General features: G+C 40.4%; 1 protein-coding gene across 2 annotated transcripts in view; it reads left to right on the forward strand.

Annotated features, from left to right (window-relative positions):
- LOC118740980 overlaps window positions 1–23,022 on the forward strand; it is a 545,588-nt gene that overhangs the window by 370,214 nt on the left and 152,352 nt on the right. The window lies entirely within an intron of this gene.

Here is a 23,022-nt window from a genome sequence, read left to right on the forward strand (position 1 = left end):
ATGTCCCATGTTAAAATTAAGAAAAATCCGGATAAACCGGTTTTATTTCACCTATATTTTTTTTTGCGGTAACAGTTAATGTTAGTCAGGAAACATGACCAAAATAACAATTTGACTGCTAAAAATAGGTAAAGTAGCTTTAATTTAGAAATAAATAAGGCAAAGTAGCTTGAAGTATTTTGGATTGAAAGTAAAACAGAAACAAGTCGCAAAAAAAAGTAAGACAACCTTTATTCCTTTTCGTTCGAAATATGAAACAAATCCGGCCATAAATATGGATTTTTTAAATATCGCGGCACCTGCGCTACTTAGAGGATTAATTCATCTTTCATATTGCATTGTCATTGGGTTCTGAGCTAAGTTTGAAGTTTTAAGTTTCTAGCTTATCGTTAAGTTGGTGAAAAATGTATTGCAAAATTTTATTACGGACGGATGAAACATAATAAAGCTTCTAAAAAATGAGTGAAAAATTCATACTCAAATGAAGTTTACCGATCTTAACAATACTGGATCGTTAAATAAGGGGTCCATTGTTAGGAAAAATTCTAACATATAGAGCCGACTGTCTTGGGAATGACAATACACCATCCACCGCTGAAGCCGGCCGACTATGCAAATTTTATTCAGCGAGAATCAATCAAAGCATTCGTCAACTCCCCTCCCCTGAATACCATCATCGAAGACCAGTGCCACTTTCGTCAGGCTCGCGTTACTTTGCCACAACTCCATTCAGGATATTCTAGCAGATTAAACTGTTCAGGCCAATTTGAATAAGATGCCCCGCAAAAATCCCTCTCTCTACCTTTCTTGAGCCTGCCGTTAGATGAAAATAAAGCTGGACTCATTTTGACAGAGTTTATTAAGCGGCTACAACAGTGAAAGATTTTTTTTCGTAATTATTTTTTCAGCGGAAAGGTGGTACATCAAGGGTGGTCCCATTCTAATTTAGTTTAAATCCGATCATTATATCATGAAAAAATTAACGGTACTCCTAAATTTTTATATGAAAATTGAAGTCGGTTCTGCTTTTTGCTTAAAATTACCTTTTTAATTAATTTTTTGTAGCAGAAAATTTTCCAGTATTCAGATATAAAATTAATAAAAAATATTCTAAAATAATTACTTAAAATTTTTAGATTCTGGTATATAAAAAAAATAGGTAAGTTTCCCGGTTTATTCGATTGTAAAAATCTGTTTTGCGCGGTCTTCCAAAAAATAAGTTTTCAAAAAACACATGCATTACAAATATTCATATTCATATTTCACCACTATTTATGCACGTTGATATAATTTGCTATTTCGCAATCAGTAAACAAAGTGGAGTAGATTTCTACGCAAATATGGATTAAAATAAAAAGAACAGCCAAAAAAAATAATAGGTTTGAAAAAAATTGCCACCTCTTTATTGTTGACAAACAAAAACGCGAAAGTCGACAAATAAGTAGCTTTGCTATTCACAATGAAATGACGCACGATGAAACATTTGATTCGTGTTCTCAAAAGAAGAAACTAAAAATGTAAAAATAACATAAACATTATATATGTATCTTGAATTGCGACTATTGCGCGAAAATAAAGTGCAGACTTGATTCAAATAATGGCAGCTTTGAAAATCAGTATTAAGGCTTTGTAGGAAATCGCCTTGTTTTCTCATTCTATTCGTTGAATATATTTATGTAAGCCTACTACATAAGTTATATTAAAACTTTTGCGACAGCTGTCTTAAATTTTAAGTTACACCGATTTACATTTTAAAATGGGCAGTTTGTCAAATAAGTTGTGAGCCACCCTATATATGGTGGCTAATTGGTCGTGTCTTCTTATTTACAACTAGGTTCTGCTGCAGTTGGTGCACCCATTACGGTCATGGGCGCTCTTGCTTTCGCTGTCAGTTTATGGGTGTCCAGTGGATGCATTTTTTCACCGTAGCATCATCTTCCATGCGTACAACATGGCCGAGCCAGAACAAAATTTGTACACTTATGCGCTTAACTATTTCTATGGTCGGCGAAAACCCTCCGGCTGAACCCTCCACGAGGGTGCCGACTGGTAATGGGCACTACAGTTTAGGTTCTGTACGATGTCAAAATGGTGTCCAGCTAAGATCAGGAATCAGTGCTATGTGTTAAGCTCTTCAATAGCTTAGTTATATGGAAATGGTTTTTGATCGTGGCCTATGGAGGTAACTGAGGAGCAAACCTCTTGAAAAAAACTCTGGGTTGGAATTAGGTGTTAGACGACCCGTGCTGATGTTCAGACTGGCTGGAGACCCAGCCAAAAAACTATCCCAGTCTCGAACGGAGTGCTCCGGATACCTGGCGACCTCCAGTTCTATCAAGCCTTACCTGCACACACGGACCTCTGTGCGGGCGGACCTCCATTGTCCGACACTCGTGGGACCAAAATATGAGTTCATTTTCAAAAATAAAAACAACATCCACGGAGGACGGTCCTCCCAAAAAACCGACAGGGGTGGCTCCGATTGATGCTACAGCCTCTAGCCTATCAGACCGCCAGTGATAGGAGATAGAGGAGGCTTAAGCGGCAGGGCTGGTCCTAGGACGAGTAATCTAGGAGGCAGGGGGGGGAGTGGAGGTCTGGGAAAACCGGTCTCTAACCGTTTCTCGGCTGGAGCTGCGACGTCAGCTCCGCCTAGGGAATCTAGACCCCAAAACTTACACACCTCAACCCAGGGGCGGGGTGCGGCACCTGCTTCAAGGATAAACCGGCAGGATCCTGCTGATATACCCAGCAGCTCAAAGAAGGTTGCAGCCACAGGTCAGGGGGGGCCGGCTAAACATATCCGCCCCTCTAAGCAGGCCTACTACGAGAGAAAGGCGGGTATTAGGGTCGTTAATAGGATAGGAGATAAAGATAAAGGATAAAGAGCTGACGGAGGAAGAAATCAAGTCATTGGACTGGGCGAGGGGAGTGGTAGCCAGCTGGGCAAACCGGCAGGCTCTGCTCCAAAGAGGCAACGATCTGCTGAACAGGCAGGGGATAGGGTCGCCAAAAGACAGAGAACAGGTGGACATAAATACCCCTCCTTCAGGGACGGTGTTAAGGGAGGCGGTGAGGTACTGGCCATCATTGACAGAGGGGAGGAGGAGGGGACCATCCCGAAGGAGAAATGGAGGCAGGTGGAGGAGGCTATTGCCGAAATCTACCTCCAGGTCTTAGAGGAAAACCCTGGACCTCCTCCTCTCTGCCATGATTCCGGTTGGTATCAAGGTAGGGCAAAGCTCATCGCTTGCGAGGACCATAGGTCAGCCCAGCTCTACAGGTTGGCCGTTAGCAAGGTAGGTGAGGTTTGGCCGGGAGCCAAGCTAGAGGCGGTCAGCAAGGAAGAGATTCCTAGCAGACCTAGGGCTCGCGTTTGGATTCCGGCTAAACCAGCCGAGCCTGAAAAAATAGAGCGGGTCTTTATATCCTGCAATAAGGACCTGCCAACACACAATTGGAAGGTGGGGAAGATCGAAGAGCCGATAGGAAACAGAAGGCAGGTGTTGCTGATCCTCAACGCCGAATCGCTCGCCCCATTGGCGCAGAAGGATTGGGTAGTCAGATTCGGGTTTGTTGACGCAACCGTTCGAATCTACCGCAGCGACGAGCCGGGCGAGAGTGATAAGTCCGGCATTCGCAGCGGTGGTGAAGAAGGGTTGCCCAGCAGCCAATGCTCTTCCGACTTAGAGAGGCTAACCGGTTTGGGGCCGCTGTTTTATGAAGAGGATCTCCTCGCCGATGACACCGAGGGTGAGGAGATCGAGGAGGCGGACGTAGATGTCCCAATGGTGGAGGTGAAACGGACGGATTCTTATGAAGCTGATCCAGATCAACCTCCACCATTCTAAACTCGCGTCCGCGAATCTTGAGGTCCGCCTGGCTGCCGGTGGACTTGACGTCGCCCTCATCCAGGAGCCGTGGATACTCGGCAACAAAATCTGCGGGCTTGGGGTGAAGGGCTTTAAGCTAATTGCCGCAAAAAGTGCAGGTAAGACTCGAGCTTGCATATTTGCAAGGAACAACTTAAACATCTTCCTGCTTCCACAGCTCAGTGACGGCGATTTGGTAGCGGCAAGCATAGAACTGGATAAAACCAGCTTCTGGGTAGCCTCTGCCTACATGGCCCATGACAAGGACGCACCACCAGAGGAGGTTCGGACGTTAGTCAAGGAAGCAGCCTATAAGAAAAAAACAACTGGTTGTCTCCTGCGACGCTAATGCTCACAATTCGATGTGGGGGAGTACGGACACGAACGCTAGAGGTGAGTCGATACTAGACTTCATTTTAGGAAATAAACTTAGTGTCTTGAATTTAGGCTCAGAGCCGACCTTTATAACAAAGAGTAGAGAGGAAGTTTTGGACATAACCCTGACTTCGGACTCGTTTGTCCATAAAATCAAGAGATGGAGAGTACTTAGTGAAAAGTCTTACTCTGACCATTGTTATATTCAATTCGAAATAGATCTTAAGACCCCCCAAGTTAGGGGTTCAGAAATGTGCGTAATACTGACTGGAGGGTTTACAACAAAAAACTGAGGACTTTATTGCCAAAGATACCTCCCCGGGACCCCGCCACGCGGGTGGAATTGGACGGGTTGGTTAATCAGGTCACTAAAGCCATGAATAGTTCTTTGTCAGCCGGATGCCCGGTTGTTAGATACAGGGGGAAAGACAAACCACCTTGGTGGTCAAAACCATTATCCTCGTTACGTGAATCCAATAGGACAATGTTCGATAAGGCCAAAGCCATGAGAACAACAGAGGACTGGGAAGCCTATAAGGCTGATTTGAAAATATACAAAAAAGCAGTTAGAACTGCGAAACGTAAATCATGGCAGAGTTATTGCAAGGGAATTGAGGAAACCACGGAAGCGGCCAGATTAAGAAAAATTCATGTAAAGTCGCCATGCAACCTTGGCTATCTCAAGGGTCAAGGGAACTCATGGACTACGACGAGTGTGGAATCTTTAGGTCTCCTCCTGGACACACACTTCCCTGGAAGCAAGCCGATGGAACTTAACGACCCCATAAATGACGGGGGGCTATCTGATCTAGGAAATCGACTGATTACTAAGGCGAAAATCGAATGGGCTATTAAGACTTTTGGTCCTTACAAGTCACCGGGACTGGACGGCATACACCCGGTAGAACTGCAGCAATCACGGAGTATTATCTCCCCATTCATTGCGTCTATTATAAGAAGCTGTCTTAACATGGGCTATATTCCGCTAGGCTGGAGAGAGACAAAAGTCTCCTTCATACCTAAGGCAGGTAGGTCCTATCACATGAACCCCAAGGACTTCAGACCCATCAGTCTTACGTCTTTTTTGCTCAAAATTTTAGAGAGGATAGTGGACGATTATGTACGGGGCGTGATACCAACTAGTAGGCTCTCCCCAGCGCAGCATGCCTATACGAAGGGCAAATTTACGGAAAGCGCCTTGCACTCGCTCGTCGGGTTGGTGGAAAAAAGTTTATCTGATAAAGAATATACTCTGGTTGCCTTTGTTGATATAGAAGGCGCCTTCAACAACATTAAAGCAAGCGCCATAACGGGTACCTTAGAAGAGCTTGGAGTTGACCACAACGTAGCGGCGCTGATTGAGTCTATACTTGTCAGCTGGAAGATAACCGCTAAGCTTGGCAACACCACAATAAGCAGAGAGGTCTGTAGAGGCACTCCTCAGGGAGGGGTTCTCTCCCCTCTTCTCTGGAATTTGGCAGTAAATTCTCTGCTGAAGAAACTAGAGAGGGGGGCTGCCACGTCACTGCATATGCTGACGATCTGGCAATTGCCGTTAAAGGTAAATACCCGAATACCCTAATGGAGATTTTGCGCTCTAACATGGCCACGCTTAGAAACTGGACTGAGAGTAGGGGGCTCGGAATAAATCCCGAAAAAACTGAAGCAATTCTCTTTACAAGGAAACATAGGCTTCCCACAGTCTCACCGCTAATCTTTATGGGTGTGGAGATATCTTTGAAGGAGAATGTTAAGTATCTAGGACTCATATTAGGCAGGAAACTTACGTGGAAACCTAATATAGAGGAAAGAGTAAAGAAGGCCAACGTTGCATTACATACTTGCATACGAGGCTAAAACCTCGTATTACACATTGGCTTTACACCTCGGTGGTCAGGCCAATATTATTATATGGAATACTCGTATGGTGGCCAGCAACTCAAAAGTCAAGTTACCTAAAGCTATTGAGTAAGGTCCAAAGAACAGCGTTTTTATGCATTTCAGGCGCCTTAAGGACCACCCCAAACAAATCTGCCCGCATTAAACCTGGTGGGAAAATACGCGGCCGCCGATTCAGCGCTCAGACTAAAAAGCCTGGTGCTATGGAAGGATCGGCGGTTCGGTCACGCCTCTATACTTCACACTCTGGGTAGTCATGAACTAGAAGTTGACTACTCCGCCCCTAAACCAACCTTCGATAGGCTCTTCAAGACGAGCATCCCGTCAAGAAGAGAATGGCAAACACCAAGACCATGGAGAAGGTGGGAACTGAATTTTTATACGGATGGATCCAAGCTAGACAATAGGGTTGGCTACGGAGTTTTCTCCAAGGAACTAGGACTAGAATTATCCGTCCGAATTCCGGACCGCTGCAGTGTTTATCAGGCAGAGGTTTTAGCTATAAAGGAGGTGGCTGTGTACCTTAGTACGCATGTCGTAACGAGGACTACGATTAATATTTTCTCGCACAGCCAGGCGGCCATTATATCAATGAACATGGTAATGCTGAGATGGAAGGTTGCGCAGGAATGTCTAGCAGCTCTAAACGATATCAGCGCCGTGTTCAAGGTCAGCCTAATTTGCGTTCCGGGACATAGAGATATTGAAGGAAATTGCAGGGCCGATGAGCTTGCCAGAAAAGGAACCAATCTCCCCCTATGTGAAAACAGAGGCACAATTGGGATACCCATGGCAACCTGCAAACGAGATCTTCGAAACAGCATGATCCAAGAGGCAAACAGGTCATGGCTAGAGGAGGGCACTTGTAGAACAACTAGGCTACTTTGGCCACAAATAGATAAGAAAAAGACGAAAGAGTTGCTCAGCCTCTCAAGAGAGGATATTGCAAGGGTCATGGCTTGTGTTACCGGTCATTGGCTATTTGGCAGGCACTCTTCGAGACTAGGAATATTCTCCCACGAATATTGTAGAAGTTGCAGGGATGAGGAAGAGGAAGAAACTGTAGAGCACTTCTTCTGTAGCTGCCCAGCTCTGGCCAGGAGGAGAGCAGGCTTTTTAGGTAGGCCCTTCTTTAGCTCTCTTACGGAATTATCATGCGTAGGAATAAAGCCACTCCTACGCTTTATAAGAGCTTCGAAATGGTTCTCTGAAGATTAGTCACAGAGGTTCCCGTGTTCTGCAGTGGTATCACAATGGACCTTCAAAAAGGTCTAAGTGAGTTGGTAATTCGAACCGCCTGCCACATCAACCTAACCTAACCTAACTATTTCTACGTCATTATAAACTTCCTTGAAATCGTTATTCCATCTTTTTCGGTACCCGTCACCTGCGCTTACATGGACATTGTGTAGAATAGGTCTCTAGAAGATTTCAAAGCGAAACCATAAAATTTAACTGATTGAATTATTTGATTTGATCAATAAAATACTTCAGCCTGCCCCAACAGTTTTCTCACTTTATAAAGGAAAAATCTGCCGGATTTTTTAGCGACAGAAGCAAACATTTTATTCACAATGCAGTGCCACTGGGCACTAAATTACCCAATTGGGCATAACAAGATATCCTTGTCATTACTTTTTTTAAAGTAGTTGTTGTTGTTGTGCTAACGGCACTACTAAGCCCCGCTATATTTGGGTTTATCTAGTTGCCGTCAAGTTCAACTATCGATAGGCCCAAGAAATGGGCTGTTTCGGCGGGGTAGGGCCAAAGAGAGAGGGATGTTAGTTGAGTGAGGACATGCCGGACATGCGTCAGGGATATTGGCGTCGATTCTGGATAGATCGGCGTTGAGACCACAGTAATATCTAGACCGTAACTAGGCCATAATAACGCTGGTCTCTTTTGGAAATTGAAGCTCCGAGTCTGTTACAAGTCGCAATTGGGCTCTGATCGGCTTCATAAGTCGGGAGTCGTGGTAGGTCGTTACCGACTCCCTATGAATGCTGTTTATCACTCGTCGGTACGTCGTCCGGTCTAGTGGTTGGTCAATGTATGTCTGGACCGCGTCTTTTTATTCGAGGAGATGCCTTCTGACGTGCCTCCTCGAGCAAGGGTCTGTTGAAGTGCTTACCAGAAACTGCTTGCTGAGCATTTTGTTATGGTCACTTACGAGAAGCATTTGGGCTTCGATGTGCAGGTGATGCTCAGGCAACATCAGAAGGCACCCTGTCGCTGTCCCGAGTGCGGAGAAATTGTCTAGTTATTCAGAATGCGACATTAGGCATCAAACGTGTCTGTGTATCCGTGGCATTAATGAGGAAACACTAGTCACTTGCAATATATGTACTTTAGAAGACGGTTGTACGTTGGTTTATCGTGTATTCATTTCCATACAAGCTTGTAAGGTCTGTTTTAGCTCTTCTTGAGAAATTCATCGGATTGTTAATTTCATCAAAGTTTATTGTGCATGGAGCAAATATTCATGTCCATAATATTTTGACATTTCTAGCTTTTAAGTCATCAGTTTTTGGTTTTCTGCAGGACATTTACTTTTTTGTGACTATTGCAAAATGACGTAATCAGCAACGATGCATTGAATTCGTACACACTTTTGTGTTTTCTCAGGGGGAAGAACCTCATTTTTTTTAAACCGATAAGTCTTATACACCCTTTTGGCCTTGTGATTGATTGGTTTTTTAACACAAAGTATGCTCCTTGTTTCAATTAATTTAAGTTGCACCTGCAATAATTCACTCATATCTGAATTACTGCAATACAAACTGAATGAGATATTATTATGTTAAGGTTCTACATACATATGGGTGTAAATATTAGTAGAAATAATAGGTGACGTTTTTTATAGCTAATAAATTACGTCAATGCAACTTTTAGTACCTTTGGCTTATCTTCAAATGAAATTAATCCTACTTAGCTTAGCAGAGTGGTGTATCATTTTAGCAATCACCCGAAATTTAAGCAACTTCACCCGACTCTTAAATGGCAGCATGAGAAATACATGAATGATATGTGAATATAAAGAAAATAAATGTTTGATCTGCTCTCACTAAAAGTGGGATATACATTTAATGTACGAAATCCGCCATCGGATTACCATAAGAATCCCAAAGTACCAAGAGGGACTTTCCACGGTTTTGGAGTGGTCAGTGTGCAATCTGGGCCATAGTATTGACTATGTGGGGTGTGACGCTCTTCTACTTTTCAGCGAGCGACGTTCTAAATACTTCTTTCTTTCTCCTCTCATCTGTGCATGTAATTTAACTGCGGTAGATAGATCGATAGATTTGGTAGGGAATTTGCATTGCGACCTTAGGTCAACGCACAATCCTGCCTGCTGTATTAGCCTTCTTCGCACTCTAAAAGAAGATGCAGAGCGGTTTCTGCTGTCATGTCGCAATAACGACAGGAGTCGTCTGCACTGATCCCCAGGTTGTTTATATTGGACCGCAGCCTGCAGTGTCCGGTTAACGGTCCTGTTACAAATCTGAGAGTTGTCTTTTGGTTGATTGTTAGATCCCTAGAAATCTTCTGTTTGTAACTTCCAGAAAGAAAGGGTTCTGGTCATATAGGTTTAGTGGCTGTTGCTGATATTGTTCCTAGTCTGTCAGCCACTTCGTTGCCTTGTACGACTTTATGGCCGAAGACCCACAGCAGTTGCGCTTCGTTGTGTTCCCTCACACTTACTCAATGCCGCTTCACATTCTCATACTACACGTGATTTGATTTCACACCAGGATATGGCCTTTAGTGCAGTCTGACTGTCGCTACGGATGGAAATGTGTCGTCTGAGGGCTTAAATCTTCGCTTAAAAAAATACAAGGGTAGTTCCCTAAGGCAATGGAGATTTATATTTCTGCCACTTTACCTTCTCCGGTTTTCGAGCCATCTGTTAATCACCTTTTGGGCGCGGCACAATGATATTTTTACCCATTTTGATCCCATAATTAAAAAAATTCAGGGGGTTTTGAGGTCGATGAATTCGAATCTGAAGTCAAAATAACAAAAAACAAAGTGGCCGATCTTATTATTATATTATTATATTATTATTTAACAGTTTTTGGGGTAGCTTAATTTCGAATCTGAAATCCAAATAACAAAAACAAAATACATAGTTCGATCATGAAATTTTTCCAATTTTTCTTAAAGGTTGTTATACTAAATATGCCGCCTCTATTGAGCTGGGAGAAGGGAATCTTGATGTCGATTTTCGCCCCAAGAAAGTATTTCGAAAATTGCAGTAAAACTGTTTACAAAAAATTGTATTTCCAAATGTAGGTGTCACCGAAATGTGCGAAAGTGCGATATTTAGGTTCGGCAAAAAAAAGTATTGAATTTGTCTTGCAAAAATACTTTAGACTTAGAAGTGTGTATGGTGGTATGGTCTTATATACTGTGGCGAGAACATAAATAGGGAAAAGACGATTTAGCAAGTTTCAGTTATTTTTCTTTGCTTAAAAATTTTTTATAATTTTTTTATTACTATCAAAACAAAACCTTGTAAATCAAAATTTCAAACTTCAGAAACAAATGTTTATTAAAATCATAAACTTTTTATTTGGATTTTTTAGACTTTTTTTGATTATGCCCAATATGCTGATGAAACTTCGTCGAATTTTTTCAATTTTTGTACGAAGTTTTAAATTTTAACTTACATGGTTTTTGTTAGATAATGAGCTACAGTTTCAAAAAAAAAAAAATAATAATAAATAATTTTTGAAATAAACTGTGTAAACACTCCAAGTTATTTGCAGACCCTTTTGATCCTCAGTATGAATACTTTTCCTTTTGTTTTTCAGTATTAATTAATTTTTTATGAAAATGTAGCATCTGTATACGTGTAAATCTGATTTTAAAATTTCTTAAAATATTTTTAACAATATTTTAAGAAAAATTTCAGGTATACAGTTACCGTTGATTTTTCACTATTTTTTGTTTTTGTTGGCAGTTTCATGCATTTTCTTCTATACAAAGCATGCTCGACAAAATTATATGGAAGAAGCAGCAGCACTTCAACCTTGCACTACTAAAATTGCATGGGCAGCAAAACTGCATACCCGAAATTTTTCTAAAAATATTATTTTTTATCTTTATGACACCCTTTAGTTGACATGTTTTTAAATTTATACAAAAATTTAAAATCGGATTTACACGTATTTAGAATATGCTATATTTTTATAATGTAGCTAACTTCGGCTGTAGCACGCAAGAACCGGATGTGATTTGTGATAGTGACACAATAAAGTTCACACACATGCACTTGCAAGTAGCTACACCATTGCTCTCATATCATACTTGTCCCTCGTACAGGACACTGTGCATAATCCGTTCGCACAAAACGAATTGTGCCCTTCTTCTGTAAATATTATTTTGAAATTATGGAAATCCACGTGACAGCGACACTGACTGATGCACACATACATACTTTATACATACCCTGCAGTGAAAAGCTAAACCAGTATGCACAAATTCCAGTTCATGAACTATTATTTAAGGATAAAAGTCATACCAGTTCGTTATGAACAATAATTATACCAGTTCCACACAGAAAAAAGTAAAGTAGTTGGTAGACATTCTAGTTCGAAAACTGGTATTAAATGGGAGAGTCATACCAGTTCGTCATGGACTATAATTATACCAGTTCTCCGCAGTGAAATGCCAAACCAGCCAGTGTAAATACTAGTTCATTAACCAGTATGTGCTAAAGCGACGGCCTACCATTTCGGCGATTTCGAACAACTTATGCGATCAGCGACATCTGTCTTTGAATAGGCATAACCAAAACTAAAACGTGGTTAATTGCTTTCATCACAAATGTCGGCTGTGGCGTCGAGTGAATACTACCGATTCTGGTTCTGAGATCTCAGGCTTGAGTACGCGTGGAGGTTGTTAAAGTAAAGTAAGTAAATTAATTTAAATAATTATTTTAATTTAAATATAAAATGAAAATTGTACATAAATTAAATTTGATTTGGAAAAAACCCAAATACTCAATTACCATAAAAAAATGAAAAAAAAAATAATTTTTTGTTCTTTTTAAAACAATAAATTTAAAAATTACACAAGAGATATAAATAAAAAAATAAACAAATAAAAAAAAACAAAAATAAAAAAAAGATTCGCTCACTGAGATTCGAACTCGGATCTCTTGATTTGCCGTGCCAAAGCTTTACTCTGTCGACCATTGCCACTGTTGCAGCGCCGCGAGCAAAATGACATACTTATGCTTTTCACGGGGGATGAATAGGCAGTCTATCCCGTCGACTGTGACTATGATACCGCCATGTTAAAAATACCAGTCGCTAACATTGAAAAAGGAACGTGAACTAGTTGGGCTGAAACGCAAACTGGTGGCATTCAGGTTCACAACTGGTAGCTTTCCCTGCAGGGTAGTCACACAGAACTTTCCGTACGTATATTGGACTTAATTACCATCGCAACAATCAAATAAAGGCACATCCAAGCATTTGGACATTCACAGGTTTAAAGCAGTTGCGTTTGTTTGTTTACTTACATTCGTGCATACGTTTGTACAAACCCGTACTTTGGTGTTTATTTCGCATGCATATTTGTTTGAGTGCTTACATATGTATGTATAGATATCAGCCAATGTTGCAAGTTCACTTACCCACACTCCGTTGATTCCTTTATGCATTCAATTAAAAAACTTACTCAATTAAATGTCGGCAGATTGTTTTTTGTCAAGTAAAATAATAGTTCCGGTTTTCAATTCACACACATATGTATATACTTGTGTATGTGCACATACAGGCATCCATGGCAACTTAAGGGCACGGGAAGTAGGGGTGAAAAGCTGCCGAAAGCCTCGATTGCTCGCAATTTTGCACACCTGCAATCATAATTCATTCTATTTATTGCTAATGGTTGTTTTAATTTAAAACTCAGTTTTTTTTGTTTTTTGAAATTAATAAATCATGAAGACACTTAATTTGCATTAAAAAAGTACGTAAATTTAAAAAAAAAAAATTTTGCACGCTAGGTTGAGTGTTGGAACTAGTATATACCAGGGAATGGCATTGGTTGATCGTCAACTGTTCATACTCATTCAATACCGCTGCTTTGTATGACTGAGCAGCGGCGTTGGCTTAGTAGTATCGATACCTAAACGAAATTAGAGGATGACTGAACACGAGCGCATTGCGTGCTGTCTTGCAAATACAGCCACCACAAGTGAACGATGCTTATAACTGCTCATACTGATATTGACTTCGGCAAATCTGTACTCTGAATGATCGTGCACGAAACCAGCAAACGTGGCAGTTGAACGGCTCCGAAAACATGAGATTCATCATTTGTTGCAGAAGTCGTTTGACTTGTTGCTGAAAATCATCTGACTTGTCACTGAAAGCCATTTGACTTGTTGCTGAAAACCATCTGACTTGTTGCTGAAATGATGACGAATGTGGTAAAGGGTAATTTATCGTCTCGTATGCATGTATGTATGTATTTATAGCAAGTCTACCATTCAATTGTATTGCTCACTGCTGGCTAGTTGTGAGGAATGAGCATACGTACGTATGTATGTATGTACATATCAATTCTTCATTTCAAACAAGCAAGTGTCTTTGAATGTTTTTGAACTACAGTATCATCACTTCGGCAACACGTCAAACGCGCCTTCAGCAACAAACCAAAGGCGGCGGTTTGACTTCTGTAACAAATCAAGTTAGCTAACTGCGGCATCTTGCCTTCGCCAGTCTTTCACATAAGCTGTCATGCTTTCGGCAACCGTCCAAATGCAGTATCGTGCTTATGGCTGTCGATCAAATACGGCGGTTGCTGGTTTCGTGCACGATCATTCGGAGCATGATTCAATAATACAAGGTTAGATAATTATTGACAGCTGCGGTTTGACACTCCCTTACAAAAGGTTGCATTTACGAAGGACGGAGAAAAGGGGAGGGAGGAATGAAATCTCTTGGTGCGAAAATGATAGTAGAAAAGTACGCAAAGTAGGCAATTAGTAGTGAAATTCCTTTTGTAAATTCTAATGTTTTTACAGGAAATCTGGCATTTTAAACGAAATTTTGAACGTAATATTGATGTATCTATGTAAATTACGTAATTTATGTGCTATTTAGCTGTATAAAAAATGCAAAATGACTCAAAATTAAAATAAGACTACTATGAGATTGATGTAAACATCCCATTTAAAAACAGTTTATGTTTTCATCAGTTAAATATGCTTCATATGCATATACAAATAAACATATTGCACAAACGCTCATACTTCTATATCACACCAAAGCTACACTGTTTCCATGTAAATGTGCAAAGAAGCAACACGGTGCCACTGCTAAGGGAGCGGTGCGAGAGAGACAACTGTCAGTTTATCGAACCTTGTATTATTGAATCATGCATCGGAGTACAGATTTGCCGAAGTCAATATCAGTATGAGCTGTTATAAGCATCGTTCACTTGTGGTGGCTGTGTTTGCAAGACAGCACGCTTTGCGGTGGTGTTCGTTCATCCTCCGTTTTTAACGTGAGTAGGCTTAAAGTCACAAAAACAGCACCCTTTGCCAATGTCTGGTACATACATACATATGTATGCACACACGCGACTGACTTTTAGCTGCACTAGAGATGGGCGCGGGATATCGGGACCCACGGTACTGATTACAAAGTTTCTTAATTTTACATCTCATTTTTGAAATTTAAAGGAACGAGGTAGATCCGACGACCTCCACACTGGTTTTAGAAGAACTTCTACAAACCCTTACAGTCTATTTAATACTTATATCGCTGCATTTCGAAACTAGTAAATTTTCCATGAGTTAATGTATGTATGTACGCAATGTATGAGTTGAGTGCTCTGAAGCACTCGCATGCAAGTGTATGTATGTATGTATGTGCATGGCTCTGTGTGTTAGCATTTTTATGTGACAATAAAAATCAAATCCGGTGTTTGTGCGTAATATCACAGCTACCTTTGTATGTGTGCATGTACTCGGCCTTAGTAAACTGTATGCGACACTTACATAAGGTAAGTATTGCCCAGGAAGTATGAAAATCATTTAAATAATAACGTACACTTCGAGAAAATACTTACATACATACATACATACATATGTAGTATGTGTGTAGCAACAAGCCGATAAAAATATCCCCTTCAATAGCTGCCCAATTATGTATTTGTATAAGATTTGTCTTAGCTCGTTGTCACCAAAAGACGAATACTTGGGGCGGTGTTTCGTCTTCTTCCACTGCTCGTACAACAAGTTCAAAGCGCACTAACACTTGCGCTCTGCACCTTTAAAGAGGTGCACATAACCACACGTGTCTTGTAAATAGTTCCTTAGGCTTATAAGGCAGTAAAAAGAAAAAAAAAACACACACACACACACAAATAGGCGCAAAGTGGTTCCCATAGGCGCAGTCACTTGGTACAATAAACGAAATACATGCACCAGCCTTTGATATGAAAATTCATTATCATATTCCATTTGCTTTAATTTACCTTCGCTTCATTTGCTTGTTATGCGACTCGGCAGCACCTCCAACCCTTTTGCTGGATCAGATTGATGAGCCGCTAAAGTAAAGGTGAATGGAGTATAGAATCGAGCGATGAATCGTTGTGTGCACTTTATTGTTGCAGAGCGGAAATGAAAGGTTAATGTATGCAAATAATAAGGTGTGTAGCATAAGAATCTCAGGTAGGTGCATACATATCTACGGAGGTAGGCCTGGCATGCAAAAAAAAAAAATAATTATTAATTCAAGCAAAAGGAGTATTGAGCTCAATCACCTAGTATCAGCTTTGGTGCCATAAAATCGTAAATAATGGTTTACAAAATATTTAGCATAAACTAGCGCTTACAAGAAAAGATCATACACATGTATTTACAAACGAAACGTCAAAGAAGTGATTTTTTCGAGTTTTCTTCGCCATTAAGCAAGGTCATTAGTTTCAGCAGAATCTGGAACAGTGCTACCGTTTTGGTAATTTTTTTAGCAAAACTTTTGTTGTTTCTTTTACGAATTTGGTTACTTTTTGGATAAAACGAATTGATCCCCTTAATAAAATACTGTAACTAATAACAAATCCCATTGATCCTCCCCATGAACTCGTTGAATAACTCAGTGAGAGGGGAGACCAGTATGTTTGCATGTATGTAACTATATAAAAAAATATTTATTGGACCAAAAAGTAGTGGGTAGGCACTGTGGCCAATGGTAATCAACTATTACCACCTCCGCATGGTTGTAAGCCATGCAGAGTCCGCAGAATGCTCCGGAAGCAGTGTCCGGAGGATGCATCCGACTAGGCAGAGCATACTTTGAACTGCCATCAAATTATAACTTAAGAAAGTTTTATTACATGGCAGTTGAGAAGTGCATGTACATAAATTTCATTAATTTAATGAAGGAAATTTTTGCACATGCAGCAGTACATAACATGCATTTAGGCGCCTGGTGTTAGCAGTCGCGTCTAAACACTCGTCTTGATCCTCCTTCAAAGACTATAATGAATTATTAATCCTTTTGATCCTCTCCCGTTAAATGGAGCTATCTACGCCACTGGTGTGCACCTTAGGAGTAGCTCGTCGAATTCTGTCGACGCACGAATCGCCTAGTATATTATTGGTTGTAATGCGAATGTTCACCATACGGTCTGGGGCAGCTCCGATATCAACGAAAGGGGTGAGTACCTTTTACAAAATAACATTGGGTTGCGAACAGGGGTTGCAAACCAACATTTATTTTTGCCTCCAGGGGGAAGGTACTAGATCTCACTCTCTGCAGCAGATCAATTTCCGAATGTGTTTGGGATTGGCAAGTCTCCGAAGAAGCATCGCTCTCGAATCATCAACACATAGTCTTGAAGATCCCGGGGCGATCTGAGCTCCGAGGCTTGATTTTCCAGTCCAGGAAAGGTGACTGGGCGCTTTATGAAAAAACTTAGTGAACGTTAGAGCAGACTTGTTGCTAACCACCTTTGACTCAATCGACGAAATGGAGGTCGCAGCCGATCTGCTTAACAGAGTTCTGTTGGAGTCCTTTCATGACAGACAGCTACTTGATCCATGTAGATGAAACGTAAGGTTGCCTGGTGGAATGGGCAACTGGATGCTAAACGCAAAACTGCCTGGAAACTTTTCAAAAGGGCCAAAAAGACACATCAGTGGGACGAGTATAAGGCCTGTCTCAATGAATATAACACAATTATTAGACGCCCGAAGAAGGATTCTGATGACCCCTGCCTTCTCGGAACACAAGTTCCCTAGACGGAAGAGTCATAGCAGATCTGGCTCCATCTCTGACTGGAAAAAGGTACGGTGGGCGGTAGAGTCTTTCGGACCCTTCAATGCAGCGGGTGGTGATGGAATCAACTCAGGTCAAATATCTGGGTATTGCGCCAGATAAAATACTTAATTGGAATTCCCATCTTGAAAGAACGGTTGCTAAGGCCACTCGGGCCATGTGGGCCTGCAGAAGACTTTTTGGTAGAAAATGGGGATTAAACTCAAGGCTGATAGAGCGGCTCGAACGTATGATCGTCCCTCCGATTGTGTTTATGCAGCCATAGCATGGTGCAAAAAAATTCTCCTTAACGAACTGCAAAGATTGGCATGTCTATCAGTCACTAGATCTATAAGAACGTGTTCAACTGTGGCTCTAGAGTCGCTACTGGGATGGACTCCTCTCCATATTTTTATCCATGAGAGAGCAGCCACGAGGGAGCTGAAACTTCGACTATCTAACGACGGTTTCTTAGCAAAGAAGCTTTCTGCAGGTATCCTTGCATGATACTAGGGTTGGAAATGACTGAAGAGGTCTGCTTTAGCAGAAAGTTCCAAGTGATATTCCCCGATCGCGAAGGTTGGGCAAAGGGGCTCCCTGAAATTGAACAGGACTATCAAATCTAAGCTGGTTAGAGACTGCTTTGATACGCTAAAAATTTTGGCAGCCAAAAACACGGTAACACTATGCTGGGTACCAGGCCATTGTGGAATCGAAGGCAACGAGATCGCCGGCGAGTTAGCATGAGAAGGATTGCTAACTGCCTGCAATTTGTATGCTTCGAGATCCATAATTACCGAATAGGTACACTTGGAACGCAATAAATACTGGGGAGCGGTGGGGCCTTAGACAGGCCAGGCTCTCCGGCTACCATTTCAACAGAAATGACATTGTCTTAGTAAATGGGCTACTTTCTGGGTACCTAACCGGCCACAATCAATTGCGATTCGACTTGCACCGAATAGGTGCAATCACAGAGTCGGAATGCCGGCTCTGCCTCAAGGATGATGAAACTTCGGAGCATATTCTCTGACACTGTCCAGCTTTGGCCAGGCGATGACTGATTTATTTTAAATCTTCAATGCTCGAACCTCAAGGATGCATTAGGGAAGCCGAAGGTATCTTGGTGACACTGGGTTAGGGACTTTCTTTGAGAGATACAGGTCACTGCGTCTCTTGTTCTAGTTCGCCCAAAAAATTAACTAACTACCCTAAGTTTTTTGAAGTTACCCTAAGTATAAGATTCATCCCGTTATTAAGTATTACAACAAAGTTCTATATCGCATATGATTATACGCTTATGGAACTAATCTGAAACTTAAGTTAGAGAACTCCACATAGCTTTTCTGGAGTGGAAGCGCTGAAAGCCTGATAAGCTCTAAACACCTGTAAAGCATAGCGTCTTAACTATACGATGTCTGACTAAGGATATCTGTTACTGATTCTGTATCGCGAAATATAAAAATGTATGTACATATACATACTTAGTTCCTTAAAAGAAATAAGTTTGGGATTTTTTGTTGAATTTGGTAAGTGTGCGGATTTTGGCATGAATTGCAAAATCTTATTTGGAGTGACCTCTTTGAGTCATTCGATGCCAAGTGACGCTTTAGAGATGCCTAACTACTTAAGTACACAAAAAAAAATATTTAGGGGATGCAAATATTCCAGTAAAAAATCTTAAGTACTAAAGTATTTTGTAGATTACTAAACAGTTCAGTTATCTATGCATATTCACATATTTACAATGTTTTTTTTAGACTTTTACACTAGGTGCCCTTCTTTATTGATTCATTAAGAGTTGATAACGCATAAATGCAAACAATTTGCGGAAGTCTATTGTCGTTGAGAGTTTATTGCCGCTATGTAAATATTTGCATTCATATGTTGGCAGTAGTGACAGTTGTCTAGTTGTCGTAGTACAATATTATACAAACCGGAAATATCAATTTTACGTTCGGACGTTTATTTAATTTTTTTTTTTTTTGTCGGAAAAAGTTTCAAAGTTTTGTACACAGACAATATTGAAAAAAAAAATCAGCAAACTTTCGTTAAAATTTCGAGCTTTTTGCGCCAATCTATTATTATTATTATTATTATATATTTTAATTTTATTAAATTTTTAAAAACCTATTTTGTTTTTTTTCTATTTTTTAATGAAATATGTTTTATTTATTCAATTTATTTATTTTTTTGGTTTAAGATTTTATTGCTCAAATACTCTATGCAGAGAGATACCCCAATCGTCGGCATCCGGGTCGTGAAGTATTCGCCGGGACCCATAGAGAAATATATGAAGGTAAGTGATTTTTACAACTTTCTTATTTGCTTGCTTGTTAACTATCATTTTTCACTTTTTTAAGGTCGCATACCTGGAAGGCGTGGAGGCGAAACAGGACGTCCTGCAACGGTAGATGTTGAAGCTGTGTTAGAGGAAGTGGAACTAGGTCCATCGACTTCAGTGAGAATGATGGAAAGACGGACCATCCCTACCACATTCAACGTGTTCAGGCTCTACAAGAAAGAGATTACCTGTCGAGGGTTAGATTTTGCCGGGAAATATTGCGAATGCATGAATCAGACCTCAACTTTTTAAATAAAATAATTTTGAGCGATGAATCATCATGCAAACGTGATGGTTATTCTAATTTACATAACCTTCATAGTTGGCAGATAGACAATCCCCACGAAATGAGAGAAGATCGTTCGCAGTACCGGTACAAAATAAATTTATGGTGCGGTATTTTTAATTGTCAGATATTGGGACCTGTGGAACTGCCGTCAACGCTCAACTCTCACAGTTACTTAGAGTTCCTGCAGGAACGGCTTCCAACTCTTTTAGAAGATGTTCCCCTAAACCTGCGGCGAAGACTATGGCTCCAAAGTGACGGGTGCCCTGCTCACTACGGGCGTGAAGTAAGAGCTCGTTTAGACGAAACTTATCCTCTCCGATGGATTGGATGATACGGGCCAATCACGTGGCCCGCTCGATCGCCAGACCTGAATCCATTAGATTTTTTCTACTGGGGCTGTCTTAAGGAAAAAATTTATTCAAAAACAATTCAAAATGAAGAGCATTTGCGGGAACAAATAAATGGAGCTGCTGAGATAGCCCAATTGAGTTTAAGATCTCTAAAAGCGTCTTTTCTTAAAAGGTGCCGAGCTTGTATTAGAGTAGAAGGTCGCCAATTTGAAAATATTTTATCAATAAATTAATAACAACTCATGTATATTTTATTCCACGTGAAACCATCCTTCACAAAAAATATTGATAGATATAGCCCTTGTTATAGACTCTAGTCCGAATTCCGGTAAGTAACATAAAATAATGTCAGGATCAGGTAATAATGTACCTTTGTACTATTTAGCATGTCATTGGTCGGTAACAAGAGCAACTTAAATTTAAATCTATTAAATACTTTCTAGGGTGTCTCAGTCCTTTACCCACAAAAGCGCCTATAACTTTTTTTTCTATTCGAAACAGTAAGAGTGGCACCTTTCTGAAATCTTTGTTAAATGAGCAACTTTTTTATGTAATGTAAAGTTATAGTTCAGTACATTTTTTTATCACCCGAGATAGTCAAAGTTGGGGAAGAAAATATCAAAAAGTTAAAAATCCAGAAATAGTCCTAATTTTATGATGGTTCCTTAATATATTTGAACTACATTGCATTTGAGTATGGAGAAGCAACTATCTGGAAGTATTTTACATAAAAAATTTACTAAGTCTAGCCTGGTGTGTAGATGCAGTTAAAGAAAATACATGAAAAGACATGATTTTTTTAAGTTAAAAAAATGTAAATATTTCAAAAACGGTAACACTTTTACCTGAAATTTTTTTGTTTATCCCCCCCCCCACCTACCCCTAAAGTTTGGCAAGTTACTTCTGGGACACTCTGTATAAACATATCTTTTTATAACCGAGCGCACTTGTGTACATGGGTATATTAATTTTGTTCACATAACGGTTGTTTGTAACAGCCAAAACGAATCGAGATAGATATACATAAGTGTTCAGAATGAATAGAGAAATCAATTAAGCCATGTCTGTCTGTCCGTCCATCCGTGTACACGATAACTCGAGCAAAAATTTAGATATCTCAACGAAATTTGGTATGTAGGTTTCTGTTAATCCAAGGTAGGTTGGTATTGAAAATGGGCGCAATCGGACCGTAACAACGCCCACTTCCCATATAAAGGTAATTTCCAGAAATACGAAAACTGCGATATTTTAGTAACTACTGAAGATAATTCACTCAAACTTGATATTTACAATAATTTTCAGACGAAAAATAAGAATATTATAAATTTTTGGAAAATGGGCGTAGCCACGCCCACTTATGGCTACATCTGTATATCTTGGTAACCGCTGCACCTATTTCATCCAAACTTGGCACAGTTGTTGGTCTTGGTACAGCATACTAAATGGCCGCAAATTTTAAAAATCGGACAATAACCACGCCTACATCCCATAAAACGGTAATTTTCGGAAATACGAAAACTGCGATATTTTAGTAACTACTGAAGATTATTCACTCAAAATTGATATTTACAACAATTTTTAGGCGAAAAATAAGAATATTATAAATTTTTGGAAAATGGGCGTAGCCACGCCCACTTATGGTTACATGTGTATATCTTGGCAACCGGTGCACCGATTTTGTGCAAACTTGGCACAGTTGTTGGCGCCTTGGTACAGCATACCAAATCGCCAAATTTTTAAAATCGGACAATAACCACGCCCACAGTCCACAGGGTAATTTAGAGAAATACGAAATCTTCGATAAATCAGTAAATATTAAAGTTAATTTATTGACGTTTGCAACAATTCTTTACTAAGAAATACGTTTATGGTAAAATTTTGGAAAATGGGCATTGCACCGCTTACTTTTGATCACATATATGTATATCGGTAACCGTTCTACCAATTTGAACCAAACTCGGTATTTTTATTGTGCCTGCCACATAAAAGCAAAGCGTTGAAAATTATTGAAATCGGACTAAAATTACGGCCGCTTTTCATATAACGGTAAATTTCGGAAATGCTTGAAACTGCGATATTTCGAAATTTAAGGCCGCTAATTTACTCAAAATTGATACACCCCGGCTTGCCATCTAGCGGTGATATACTCAGCATCCAGGAGAGACTTGCAGACTTCTGCTAGACACTCACTTCCCGGGCTGCAAAGCGGGCTATTATCTACCGGAATGGGTGTCCCAGCATGCACTTCTGGTAGAGAGCAAAGCCTTGCAACTAAACTCACCACGGTAGAATGAGTGCAATGGGCGGTATCTACCTTCAGCCCATACAAATCACCAGGACCAGATGGGGTCTATCCTTGTCAACTCCAACAAGGAAGTAACTACATAGCCCCAGCCCTCTCTAGACTATACAGAGCGTCGCTCCTACTGGGTCACATTCCCAGTAGATGGACAGAGGTGGTATTTTTACCGAAGGCAGGTAAACCGGAGCAAATGCCTTCATCCTACAGACCAATTAGCCTCAGCTCCTTTCTCCTAAAAGGCATGGAGAAAGTCTTGGATCAACACATCAGAGAAGTCAACCTAGCGGAACGACCACTGAATAAGAACCAATT

This window comes from Rhagoletis pomonella, unplaced genomic scaffold, assembly GCF_013731165.1.
Source record: "Rhagoletis pomonella isolate Grant_MI unplaced genomic scaffold, Rhpom_1.0 Rhpom_scaffold_00006, whole genome shotgun sequence".
Taxonomy (NCBI): domain Eukaryota; kingdom Metazoa; phylum Arthropoda; class Insecta; order Diptera; family Tephritidae; genus Rhagoletis; species Rhagoletis pomonella.